This window comes from Euprymna scolopes, chromosome 41 (genome assembly GCF_053919585.1).
Source record: "Euprymna scolopes isolate OS-2025 chromosome 41, ASM5391958v1, whole genome shotgun sequence".
Classification (NCBI taxonomy): Eukaryota; Metazoa; Mollusca; class Cephalopoda; order Sepiida; family Sepiolidae; genus Euprymna; species Euprymna scolopes.
In genome coordinates, this window is record NC_136522.1 from 57390545 (window position 1) to 57406070 (window position 15526).

Below are 15526 nucleotides of genomic sequence, written 5' to 3' on the forward strand. Positions count from 1 at the left end.
AAATTTTAAAACTTTTAAATTATAAATCACATTACTTAATATATATATATATATATATATATATATATATATATAGAGAGAGAGAGAGAGAGAGAGAGAGAGAGAGAGTTTGAAAGATTTGTTAGAAAGTTTGCGAATACGTTTATATTGCTTCATTGTCAATCTCTGTGACCTTAAACCACGTGTATTTGACAGTCTTTCGCAATAATCCTACATTCTCGAACATGGTTCCGTTCATCCGAAGCACAACGCACACATTTCTCTGACTTTCGCGATCACCCCCGATTTTGAACTTTATTACAATGGCGACCTTTTTAAGTGACGTCTCAAGAGCGACGGACCTCTAAACAGCCAATCAATTTTCTACAAGCGGGCGTCTTCATATTTAATCCCGGCTTCGGAAAAGTCGCGTTAAGATCGTCTGCCATCAGAAAATCATAATATCGAACAATATATGATTTTCACATATGCAATATCACATATGCAGCGTAAGAGTTACATAATTGCAATCCAATAAGGTACTGTGTTCGTCTCCCGATATATCATATGCATTTTAATTTTAACAAGTGAAGCATATATGGTTCCCCCGTAGTTGCACAGTGAACGAGGCATAAAAAATGAATAAGTTCAGCTTTCGCCCCCACCTATTTAGTCCCAAAACCCCCAGGGAGCGTCAATATATAAAAAAAATAATAAATAAATAATAATGACGAGGGCAGGGGATCAGACCGAACTTGTCTCAAAATGAAAAAAATAAATAAATAAAAATAATAATACAAACGTGTTGCTGAATGAGCTGAGCTGAAGATCGATTCTGAAAATAGGGAATCGATTTACTAGAACGCTGAGTGAGAAACTTACGTCCCTTCCAAATATTTTTATATTGACATTTTCAATCTTTTCATAATCGGTTGCTTAGTGTCTAATCATCCGCAGAATAGTTTAAAAAAGAAGAAAAATGTGTACGCGAGTGCCGATTGTTTAGGTGCACCTACATATTGTTTAAAAATAATTTCTTCACCAAATGGTGTTTAATTAACATTTGAAATGTAATTTTTAAGAATATACGTTTTTCGCGTCGAAAATTATTTTTTTACGATTTATTTGTATTTTTCATTGAAAGTTGTAATTATTTTTAAACAAAAAACAAACAATAAAATACAACGAAAAAAGAATGGTTAAATAAAAAACAAGACGTACCTGAGCAATTGAGATATTAAAAAAGGCACATATTTCGTTTTAGTTTAAGTTCACCATTAAAGAGAAATAAAAATCTATTTTTTTTATTTTGCTAATACGTTATGGTGGCCGTAAACTCTATCTATCAATACATCTATAAAAGTGCACGTGTGCGTGTGTGTGCGCGCGTGTCTGTGTGCCTGTGTACATTTCTTTACGTTATAGCTCTGTCAATTTTCAGTCTACAGACTCGAAATTTGATATAGAGGGGGCTGAGATTTGGGAAAATCTTTGCAATCCGTTTTCGGCAAGAAATTGGGCTTTTAAAGGGTCAAAATTCAACGATTTGACCTTTGAGAACTATACCAAACTCCTCCGCCAATTTGGAATTTTAGATATAGGTTCCTTTAACAATGATCTAATTTTATATCTTGATTTGAGCCTAAACCGATTAATCTGAAAGAGTCATAATAGGGGCCAAAGTTAAAAAAAAAATGACCACTTGCTACTTGTATTATTTCTTTTCGTTTCTTTTGGAAAATTTTCAACGGATTACACCGCGTTATAATAAAGGATTTTTCATTTAATCTAATGGCAATGATGTTAAGACCTTTATTATCCAATATATTCTGTGCATTCAATTATTGCGCGCGCAAACATTGCGTATTGTTTCACTGGTTGCCATGTTCGTTTTTTGTGCGCGCGTGCATTAAAATTTGCGTCTGTATGCATTAATTCTGTATACTCACTATTCCATAGGTATTTATAACATGTACGGACTAAACTGGCCACGGGTAAGCTAGCATACTACATCTGTTAAATCATATATTCTTTCATATTATAATTTTCTATCTACGAACGATCGTCCCGTCGTTTTTTTCTTAATGACGTTTTGAGACGCCTGGCTATAACAAATGTGTTTGGCGTTTAAAAGTGCGGCGTTTTTCCAAAGTCAAAATAAAAATCTGGCTATTGTTCAATACTGTTATTTTTATACCAGAATTGCGCCATGGAAAATACAGTGTGATTAACTAAGTATGTAAATTTAATATGCCTCTATACTATCTAGAGTGCTGTATATACCCCGAGCAATGTATGAAGCAGTGTGTATTTATTTGTAGACAGTTCTAGAGTATATGCAATTTTGCCTTGTTTTTTTTTTTTTTACTTGGGTGTAAAACTGACCTATATTCTTAGAAATATAATAACATCATATCCTAAAGCTGATCTTGATCACTATATCCATATTGCACTCTATAAGATTAACAACACAAGCGATATGGTCATAGAGATTGCAATAGTTATAGGTCTGTTTCTGTATATATATATATATATATATATATATATATATATATATATATATATAGTAATTTATAAAATATATATGGCGACTAAGCTACACTGAATATTCTGCGTTTCATCCACTCTATGATTCGTCAGGCTTATGCATAAGCCTGACGAATCCTACAGTGGATGAAACGAAGAATATTCAGTGTAGCTTAGTCGCCATATATATTTTATAAATTACTAACTAGCTCTACCTACGTATTGAGCACTTTTGAAGTAAATACTCAAAGTTTACGCATAAATCTATACTGTCGTATATTAAATTTATGTGAGTAAATGAAGTAGTTATATATATATATATGTGCGTGTGTGTGTCCATATATATATGCATATACATGCATATATACATATATATACATATGCATATACATATATATATATATATATATATATATATATATATATATATACATAAACACACATATATACATATACATCACATACACATATACATATATATGGGAGACATGGATTCTGTTGCCGGATTCGAATCTATCGAGCGGTGTTAATCGTGACACCCTTCACTGAAGATTCCCGAAAGGATGAAACACTATTATGGGTAGGTATTTAATAATTATTATAGCAAATAATTATGCAAATATATATATATATATATATATATATATATATATATATATATATATATATATATATATATATATATAGACAAATATTATTGAATAGCATGGAATTAAATTTTCCTTTTTATCTTCACCAATGTCCAGATAGTCCTAATGGGACTATTCGGACATTGGTGAAGATAAAAAGGAAAATTGTAAAACAGAATAACTCTGTGCTATTCAATAATATTTGTCTAAATGAGAAAATGCTGCCTAAATATACACAATATATATATATATATATATATATATATATATATATATATATATATATATATATGCCGGTTGTATCGATTAGTTTTCTTGATGTTAATACCATTAAACTCGCGTCATTATTTAAGACTGCTCAATGCAGAACAGAGCTGGTATATAGTATGTTCATTATACAAACAATGTTGTTGTTTTTTTATCTGTGCATACATGTTGAAGTGGAGTCCCAATTCAGGGGCAAAACTTAGCGACCAAAAGAAAATTGAAACGGGTTTCAAAACCACATTGTTCTTTATGAGATATTCACAAAACATACACCACAATCTTATCGCATTTAAAACCAATGTTGTTTTGTTATTTGTTTAATATGATTTATATTTGGGTTAAGAGTTGTCCCTGAATTAGGACCTCCACTGAAACATGTATGCACCGATGTAACATATAATTTTGTATAATAAAAAAAAATCTCCCTCTCTTTCTCTTTCTCTCTCTCTCTTATATATATATATATATATATATATATATATATATATATATATATATATATATATATATATATATATAATACAGCTGAACGTGTGTGTGTGTCTGGTCACCAATAGGCATCTATATGGTTGACTATTTAAAAAAACTGATCATTTATAATATATAGAGACACTGGAATGGGTATGTTTGATCTGGCATAATGATGATTCATTAAAATTGTGGGGTATGTGTACGCGCCTGGTCCACAAAGTATGTAAATAAAAAATTGAAAAATTGAAAAAAAAAGTTTACAAGTGCTTTTGATATAGATGTACATAATAATAATTTGATAAGTATGTTTTAACTTAAATAGGGATGGTATAAAAAATGTGTGGTCTGCGTTCGCCCCTGGCTCGCATAGAATGGAAATAGGCACCCACTTTAATAAAGACTTTTTATATCTATCTGCCTAAGTATACTTTGATAATTATGTTTCAGTGTGAAGAAATATGTTATAATAAAATTATTGGGTGTTCGTTCGCGCCTTACCTTCATAGTATGGAAATATGTCACAAAGTTTAACAAGGTTTTTTTAATATAGATCCACACAAGATCATGATAAGTGTTTCAGTTTGAAAAGGTATGGTATAATAAATCATGTGGTGTATCTATTTTATTTTTACTTTCATCATATTTTGCTTTGGTTTTGATACGCCCAAATTCGTAGCTATCTCTTTACAACCCTTCCTTTTCATAACCTATCATACTTTCATAAATCAGAGTCCATTTTCTGTAGGCTGTTTTTTTAACCCAGTCAACGCCGGGTATTTTTGCTAGTATATATATATATATATATATATATATATATATATATATATATATATATATATATATATATATTAACTCTCTTATCGATATAGACGTATGTGGTTTAGCTACTCGGCGCGATACATACAGTGCTTAACTTTCCCAAATAATCTATAATTCGGTACTGGAAAGGCTCATTCTTGCTTAACTTGGTGGTCTTGTGAGAAGTGGGTGTCAACGTGATTGTATCGTATATATATATTTTGGGGTAGAGAGGGCTCTCGTAAGCCGTGGTGAAGGCAACCTTTCTAGGAGAAGCAAATCTCTGATTTAAAAAACCATAAAGCGGAAGACCACTACCCGCATTAAGCTGGTCAGCTGTTTAATTTGTTGCTGGCTATCTTGCTCTTGCTTGTTGCTGGATCTCAACATTTTGAACCGAGAGAGAGACTTAGCTGTCGTACAAAGCTAAGACTCTGTAACATCATCTGTGTATAGATACTCCCTTAGGCATTTGTCTATTAAAATGGTCCTGTGGCAATGGAAAAGTTGTGACGTGTGGAGGTTTGAAATGCTGAAAGCATGTAATAATTGATCTCAATGACAGTCTTCAGTGACATTTGGGCTCATGGATTTTAAATGTCTGAGGGAGTGGCACTCGTCTGACAAGACGTTGCAATCATAATGTATATGTGTGTGTGTGTAATTCGTTTTTTTTGTGGGAAAAAAGAAATGCAGCAGAGTGCTCGATGTTAAGGAAATTCCTAACATAACAACGTATTTATATTTTGTTTACAGAAAGTTTTTAGATGGGGCAAGCCATTTAAACATGAACTCGTGATGTAAATATATATTTTCATTTCCGGTTACGAAATAGATGAGTATTGGCTGAAGAGAGCTATATATGTGTATCTAAAACAATCCTAATCAACGAGTTTAACACAGACGGAACCAGAGACAGTACTCACATTGTATTGATGGAAGGGGGAAACGGGTGGTTGGCCATTATGGCCCTTCGTTGGCCTTTGGTTATTAGCTTGGCTCTTCTATTTCCTGTTTTCGTGCATTTCTGAACAGCAATCCAACAGAACCTGCCAGCCTCAAACCAATCACTCGGCGCGGAATCGACAAACATCCGACGAAATGCCACCAACAAGGCTGCAAAGACAGTATTTGGCTATTAAAGCAGAGAACATCAGAATTGGTTCCACGAAAACGATGATATAATAAGGGCTCTTATCGATGGAAAAGAGGAAAGCTCGACGAAACTATATAAAAGATCCAAATCACCTCATAAAGGTAAGCATACTAAAACAAAGATTCTGAGCCATAAATATATATATATATATATATTTATATATACATATATATATACACATACATATATATGCATACATACATATATATATCTATATATATATATATATATATATATATATATATATATATATATATATTGGATAGTTTACCCTTCACCAGACAATCCATTCCGTGAAGTCACCTTTTTCATCACCCTATATCTTCTGCTTCACTATTTGTTACCAAGTAAGATAAGATCTATGTCTTATTTTTAGTTTCATCAAATACTTCTGCAATCAAAATCCGATCCCGCATTTTGCTAAATCGTACCCTCTGATGAGAAGGAAAGCATGTCTTCGAAACTCCGCGGATTAAGGACTATCCACTTATTCCGTGCTTCCTTTGTAAAATTAAATGTTTTTAATTATTTTTCAAAGTGTTTTAACATGTTTTATTAACTACTTGTTCTTATATATATATATATATATATATATATATATATATATATATATATATGTGTATATATGTATATATATATATATGGATATATATGTATGGATATATATATATATATACGGATATATATACATGCATATATATATATGGATATATATATATATGTATATATATATATATAACTATATATATATATATATATATATATATATATATATATATATATATATATATATATGGATGAAGGAGTCTGAGAAAGATATGGCAATGCAGGAGATCGGCTATTGTATGCATGAAATGAACAAAATTAAGTAAACCAATAATCTTATTTGTCTTCACCCAAATCATATGCTAAGATCATTCGTAGACATTAATGCTGATGACACTACTATCAACGGGAACACTTCGAACACAGTAAACGACAAATTCCTCTTTGATTCTCTCACCTCTGATCGTGACCACGTGATTCAGTGGCAAGAGAGGTGGCTGGTAAATTTTAATGCAACAAAGCCCAAGCGTAAATCTTTCCATTATCAACGCTTCGATCCCCCGTCTAGCATCAATCGAAATGAATGGACCTCGCCCGGGGGCATGCTCCATGTTTTGACAAACTTGTAGGTCTGACGTTTACTTCCGATCTGAAATGTTACACATATATCACATCCGTTGTCAGTGTTTCTGGGAAAATGGTGGGATCGTTCTACCAATACAGTAGATATGTCACAGCTGATACAATTCTCTACCTGTATAGGAGACAAGTACGTCCGATGATTGAGTACTGTTGTCATATCTGGGCAGGAGCTGCTATAAGCAGCTGATCCTGCCTTGACAGATTTCAAAATACAATCGTATCTTAGAAAGGGATGTCCTTTTCCCTTCTCTTTCTTTTGCATCATCTACTGCCAAAGCTTGGCATGCTCAGTTTGGAGACAATTGTTCTAGAACAGTAAATGTAGTTGATCCTCCCCTCCTTCTGGCGGACCCTACTATGAACCACGGAATTAAAATTCTCACATAGCCAAATACCATTGCAAGTAATGATAATCATGCGAGGGGGAGCTGAAAGCAGTCATATGGGATAGCGACATCTGCCCTGAGTGTGTGAACCTCATTATTCCGACTACGGTTGATGTATAATGATTCTGAGGCCAAGCAATGCTTTACCTATATAAGAGCCAGGTACGTCCAAGGATGGACTATTGCTGTGCCATCTGGGCAGGATCTGCTAGGAAGATCTTATCCTGCCTTGAAATAGTTCATAATAGACTTCATAGCCTAGTAAGCGATGCCATTTTCTCTTCCCTGCAATCTCTTTCTCTCACAGACGAGACGTTGCGAGCCTGTTTTTTTTTTATTTATCGTTATTTTCATGGCACGTACTCGCCTGAGTTCCAGTCTAATTTCCTCCCTGTCCTTACTTTATCACAAAAACACTCGTCTAACCGAAACCACTGTCAATAATATCCCCCACTCTTTTTCTATGTCTGAACCTAAACGTAGATTCCATGAACAAGGCGTCTTTCTTAGAACTGCACGCCTGTTGAACTCTGTTTCCCTTTCCTGCTTTTCGACTTACTACAATATGGTAGTCTTCAAATCCAACATAAACAAATTCTTAATGAACTATCTCCTTAAGTACTCCAATTTAAAAAAATTCCACTTCTAAAGATTACTAGGACATGTTCCTCATAACCACTGTGCACTCATTAATCCTTATCATCGCGTAGCCTCCGGGCTTTTATAACTGGGGACTCTTTAGTAAAAAAATAAACATCTTCGTATATCCATGTATTTTTACAATGCAATGCAAAGGCGTATTTTTTTAAATTGATAAAGCACATATCAAGTTAAAACATATTTGCACTAAAGTGGTATTCGAAGTCGAATACTTGCGTCGTAAACTACTAAATTAGTAAGATGCATATTTGCGAACCATTGGTCTTAAACAAGAAAGCGTCTGTATTTGCATCGAAACAGACAAACAAAAAAAAATCGCATATTGGCTGAATATTGTGATAACATTATTTTTGTTGCTTACGCACCAAGATTGTTTCGTTCAGTAATTACAAGAAACCTTCTCTACTACTAAAGGCAATAGCCAAGAACACATAAACCGAAAGTACTTCCTTTAAACTCCTCGGCCATACATTTACAGGGAACATGGAATAGATACATTGAGACCATTGCCAAGGCTGCTGTGAAGAAATTAAGCTCTCTCTCTACCGTGCTAGAAAATTACTTACGCGTGAAAGTATCCTGCACCTCTATAAGGCCACCATTCGCCCATGTATGGAGTACTGTTGTCACATGTGGGCTGATGCATCTGCTGCTTGTTTTCCACTTCTTGACAGAGTTCAAAAGAGATTTGCCAACCTGATAGGTCCTGAACTGTCATCTAGGATTCTGCCTCTGTCCCCTCGACGAAATGTTGCATACCTCTGCCTGTTCTACAAGTAATTTAATGGTGAATGCTCTGACGGACTACAAGGACTTGTACCCCTCGACGTGATCATCTCCGACAAACCTGACAAGCAGCTAAATCCCACCCCTTCACAGTAGAGATCCCTACGTGTAAGAAAGCCTCCTACTCCAATAGTTTCTGCCCCTGAACTGCTAAAGTTTGGAACTCGCTTCCGGAATTGTGCTTTCCCAACTGTACTGGCATGCAGAATTTAAAGTGTAATAGTAACAGACATCTTACCACTTACCTCCCTTCATAATGCCCCTGAAAGTTATGAACCCGATAGTACCCCCTATTTCAAAATGGAACTTTGTCCTTGTTTGGGGTGAACACTGAATTAAAAAAAAAGGTACATTCAACGTAAGCCAGTGGTGGGATCTGGTTTTTCTTCGTAACAGGTTGCCCGTATGCCATTTCTAAATCGCACGAATAGATAATCAAACGGAGACGGGAGGCTGCGCTATGGTGGCGGTTAATGTTGACAACCTCGAGCTAGCTAGTTCGAATCCAGTTCCTTCAACAAAAACATATTCAATTAGGGACGTGGTCTCTATGGTAAGCACCAGGTTTCTTTTTTAGAAAGAATTATTTCTAGAAAGATATCGGGATAACGTTTGTGAAAATAATTATCAGGAATTATGTTGAAAGTATAACAATAAGCAAGAGCAGTTTTCCTGTCTTGCGCATTGTGTTGTGTTTTAATTTGTCGTATGTTTTTTTAAACAGAACATATATTCTAGCAGCTAATCGGGCGTAATAAGAACATCTGTCTGTTATTCAGCTTTAGAGTTTGTCTTTTTCTATTGAGAGGAAAAAATCCGTTTTCCTGCTTTTTTGTACATGTTTCCTTGCGAATATTTTTTGACTCAATGTCACGTATTTCTTTTTTTTTTTTTCATCGGAACCGTCTCTCTTCTGAATTCGTAATGTTTCGTTTCGATCACATCCGAGATTATAGCAAGACACACATTCTACACACGATCTATGATTTCTTCAGGGAAATTAAAAGTATAAACGCAGAATACCAAACCCTAGTCTAAACACATACTTACAAAAAAAAAAACAACAAAAAAAACGCACAAGCACACACACACACACACACGTGGACGCAAACACGCACTCACACACACACACAAATATATATATATATATATATATATATATATATATATATATATATACGAAGAGAAATGTGTATGCAAAGAAATGACATTTTAAATTGTAATTAAAAAAAAAATGTAATGAGAAAAATATTAATGTGTGTAAGTCCTTCTCTATCCAGAATAAATGCTCTGTATTAGAAATACAGCACTAAAATATAATAAAATAGTCGTTTCATGTCAACACGCGTGTTCGGGACCCACACGTTGTATTCAGATAGTTGCAAAGAAACAAAAAAAAAAAAGATAAAATTCAACCCACTCTATTTTAAGTTAAATCAACATCCATTTATTTGTAGGTACTTTGGAGGATAACCCCTTGTCTATTGTTCAAAAGTTTTATCGCATTGCAATACCTTTAACAAGATTCTGCGTGTCGATCGGGTGTTACTGTCTTCATCCGAATACGTCTATGGCATGTATTTTCTTGCAGCTCACGGGCCACGTGGGTAACATGAATGTTTCTATAATCTCGTGTCACGTGTGTAACAGATATGTTTCTTTCATCTCGGATCACGTGTGTAACACAGCTGTTTCTGTCATCTCGGGTCACGTGTGAAACATACCTGTCTCTGTTATCTCTAACAACTTGTGTAACACACTTGTTTCTGACATCTCTGGCAACCTTTATAGCATATCTGTTTCTGTCATTTTGGGGCAACGTTTGTAAAACACCCGTTCCTGTTATTTATGGCCACGTGTGTAACACGCATTTTTTTCTGTCATCTCTGGCAACGTGTGTAACACAGCTGTTTCTGTTATCCTCGGTTCATCAGTGTAACACACCTGTTTCTTTTATCTCTGATCACGTGTGTCTATCATCTTGGACAACGTGTGTAACACGCGTGTTTCTATCATTTCTGGCAACGTGTGTAGCACATCTGTTTCTGTTATCTCGGGTTACTTGCGTAACACTTTCTCTGTTATCTCTGGGCAACGTGTGTAAAAACATGTTTCTGCCATCTCTAGGCGACGTGTGCAACACACGTGTTTCTGTAATCTCGGGCAACGAGTGTAACGCACCTGTTTATTTCATCTCGGATAGCGTGTGTAACACACGTTTCTGTCATATAAGGCCACATTTGTACACGTCTTTCTCTGTCAGTCACTACAAGCCCCTGAGTTTCTTTTTATTAGATATAACTTTTTTCTTTAACCTAACTTTAAACACTTATAAATTTGGGTTTTATTGTGTATTGGTATTCATATTAAAAAGCAAAATGTGGGCGAGAATCAGCCCCCCTCACCAACCGAACGGCAAAAATGGGACACTCTTGCAGTAGCCCCCCAAATGTGTCCGTATAGAGAGCTTCCCCTCTCTTTACACCTGATCTGAAATGGAACACGTACACCAAGTCTGTTGCCAAGGTCGCTGGAAAGATGGTGGGATCCTTCTACCGCTCCAGAAGATATCTCACTACTGATGAAATTCTCTATCTATATAAACGCCAAGTACGTCCAAGGATGGAATACTGTTGCCATATCTGGGCAGGAGCTGCTAAAAACAGCCTATCCTGCCTTGACAGAGTAGAAAATAGACTTCGTGGCTTAGTGGGGGATGCCTTTTTCTCTACCCTGCAACCTCTCTCCCACAGAAGAGACGTTGCGAGCCTATCCTTGTTTTATCGTTATTTCCATGGCAGGTGCTCGTCTGAACTCCAATCTGTGGGCCCCTCGCCAATCTTTCACGAAAAACACCCGTCTAGCTGAATCCACTGTGAAAAATTTCCCCCACTCTATATCTGTGCCTAAATCAAAACGCGGATTCCATGAACAAAGCTTCTTTCTTAGAACTGACGCCTGCGGAACTCTGTTCCGTCTGCCTGCTTCCCACCGGACTACAACTTGGATGTGTTCAAGTCCAACGTAAACAAATTCCTAATGAACCGCCCCCTTAAGTAAACACTTCATCAAATCTCCACACTAACGCAATGTACTTGCAATAACCCTTATCCCTGAGTGGCTTCCGGGCCTTGATAAGTGGTGATCACTGTGTAAAAACAAACAAACAATGATGTTCTAATTCTTCCAGATTTCGTATACATGGTTCATTTTATATCGATTTTTATATATTATAAAATTTCGATTTCAAAAATTAAAAAGATGACTTGGGTGCATTAGCTTGAATGGAAACCGAAATAAAAACTTATGATATATATATATATATATATATATATATATATATATATATATATATATATATACTAGGATTTCAGCCTGGCGTTGCGCGGGTGTTTGGATGTGTATGTTGAGAAAAAAAAATTGGTAGTAGGAATGCAGGCTCAAACCCGTACCGCAAAAGAGGAAAAGAACGCGGTAAAACCTAACGTTTATGCTGTTACGACCACCGCCAAACTGGAAGCGACATTTTTAAAAATTAAGGCTAGACTATCTAAAGGAGTGGATAACTTTCAAAAATATCGGCGAAAAAAGTGACCCCCCACCCTGTAGAAAAGTGCCTAATTGAAGGGGAAGATATTAATGTTTTTAGCCAATTTTTCGATATTTGTCGTATTAAAAGTCGAACTTTAAAGCGATACTGATCTTGGTAAAATCTGAATTGAAACTTTAAAGCAGACATGCAAACAGGCATACATACATACATTTATATACTGGCAACTAAAAATTTTCGACCCGAACTGATGAATAAGCTTGCCCTATCTCCGAATACCCTTTATGTAAAATTTCAACTATTTCGACCAGAAATTGTCTGAGTAATTTTGAAGGACTGCAGATGTCAATTTTTTAAAACTTTGCCCCTATTATGACCCCTTAAAATTTATTGTTTTGGGCTCAAATCGAGTTATTAAGTTAGATCCATGTCCAAGGAACCTATATCTAAAATTTCAAGTGCGTAGTCCCAAAATTGTCTGAGGAGTTTGGTAGAATTCTTAACGGTCAAATCGTTGAACTTTGACCCCGTAATCGACAAATATCTGGCCCGAAACCGATCACATAAATTTCCCAAATCTCAGTACCCTCTTTATCAAATTTTGAGTCTGTAGACTTAAAATTGACCGAGTTATTGCGTAGGGAAATGTACACAGACACGTTTACTTTTAAATAAATATAAATATATATATATATATATATATTACTTGAAAATTCCGCCATAATCAAAACCGAAACCAAAACTTTTGTAGAATCGTTGAAAAAATTATTTATAAAAAGGTAGAGTACCGGAGTTCTATCAGTTATAATTGAAGCTGAAACCAAATCTTATGAAAAATCTGTGAGAAAAATTATAAAAAAATAGATGACTAATGTTCCACTAGCTATAATTGAAACCGAAACCAAAACTTATGAAGTGTTCTCGTTAAAATTATTTATGACAAGAAATTGAAGTACATAACAATTAAACGACCCGGATGTAAGCGTCACACAGAAGAAACCCACTGGCTATAGTATTCATGTATAGATATGGTCAGATGACGATCCCCGACAACACCAATCCTAGTTTAACCATAGGAAAAAGGAAAACATGACATTCTTACAGGATAACACACAATTAGACCCTTTATGTATAACGAGGTCATTCCCAGATTAACGTTCTTATATTTTTAAAGGGCGAGTGTGTCAGTATGGACCGAAACTGAGATTATTTTTCTGTGAAACAACAATTGCTGTTTTATTGAAGTAATCTCATCACGCGTTTGTGCTAATATGTTATCTCCCTCGACTCATCATAACAAACAAGCTGCCTTAAGATGAGATATCTCATGAACCTCCATAAGTCGCGAAAAGGATGTCTCCGAATACTATTACTTGTAAACATATTAACACTCTACTGGACATTTCAAGCGTATTGTAATAATCTCGCAGTAAGTTATAAGGGAACGTAACGTATTTGCTCCGCTACCTAACCTACTCAGTTTCAAATGTACGGATTCAGTGTTTAGTGAAAATTTACCGAGCATTCTCCTGTCTTGGCAAAGTACAAAATAGGCTTCGTAGCCTAGTGGTGGATGCCCTTTTCTCTTCCCTGCAACCTCTCTCCCACAGCGGAGACGTTGCGAGTCTGTCTTTGTTTTATCGTTACTTCCATAGTCAGTGATCGTCTGAGCTCCAATTCCTGCTCCCTCCTTCGCCAATCTTTCATGATAAACATTCATCTAGCTGAAACCACTGTCAAAAATGTCCCCACTCTTTAACAGTGCCAAAACCAACACGTAGATCCCATGAACAAAGTTTCTTCCTTAGAAGTACATTCCAGTGGAACTCTCTTCCGTCTGGCTGTTTCCTATCTGACTACAACTTGGTTGTCTTCAAGTCCAACGATGAACCGCCCCCTTAAGTAAGCCACTTTATCAAATCTCAAATACTAACTATTACTACGATACTATCCAATTGATTACTGTACACGCAATAACCCTTATGCCCGAGTGGCTTCTGGGTCTTGATAAATAGTGACTTCCATATAAAAAAAACATTCGCTTCTTTCTGATCTCTAGGTGGTCCAGTCCACAGAACACAACAATGCATTTAATAAAATTTAGCAATTTTACGATTTTGATGAGTTTATGAAGTATAAAAGCAATGTACCCGGCGTTGTCCCGGTGTTTGGAGGTGTGTGTTGAGCTATAAAAAATGGTAGTAGGTAGGTAGGTTCAAACCCGTACTGCGAAGGAGGAAAAGTACGTAAAAAAATCTTACGTCTTTGCTGTTGCGCCCATTGTCAACCCGGAAGTGTCATTGGTTTAAATTAAGGTCAATCAATTCAGAAATATCGGTGAAAAAAAGGCCGCTCACTGTAGAAAAGTGCCCAGATGATAGTAAAGGAATTAATGTCTTTAGACAAATTTTCGATATTTGTCGTCCGAAAGAACATGCTTCTAAACGATACGGATCTCGAGAGAATCCGTCGCATGTGTCTAAAGTTTAAGCCAGACATATATAAATACACACATACGTACATTTAAACAGATAGGTTAGATTTATATTACATATTAGATATTAAATATGTAAACAACAATTACTGCATTGAAGATGTCAAACTTCGGTTCCGTGACTAAGGATTGATTCTTACGTAAAAAGAGCCTCTTGGGAACGGATCCCTTCACATAACCCCATCTTTATGCTCTGTATCCGCCTCATAAGCTTGTAATTGCTATTCTAAAATATACTTGGTTATTTTATCAAAGTTACTGAGAAATTTCTTGCGAATTTTATCATTTGGATTTCAAATAATGTATTTTCAAATAAATGTGCGTTATAATACCTTTGTTTTACATATCATGTTAAAGAGCGATCTACGCTCTATCTAACCAACTTTACAATCGTTTTAAAATATTTAGCCCTCCCCTTCATAACATTGAATACAAGATGGAAAAGGCAAATTCGCACAATTTTCTTATTTCAATTAAAGCTAGGCCGAAAAGCTGCTGAAGCAGCTCGCGATATCAACGAATCGTTTGGTGCAGCAACCACAACTGGACGCACAGCACAATGGTTGTTTAAGAAATTTCGTGTCGGCGAGTAGTCATGAAGTTGATAAGCGTTGTGGTTGGCCATCGGATGCTGAC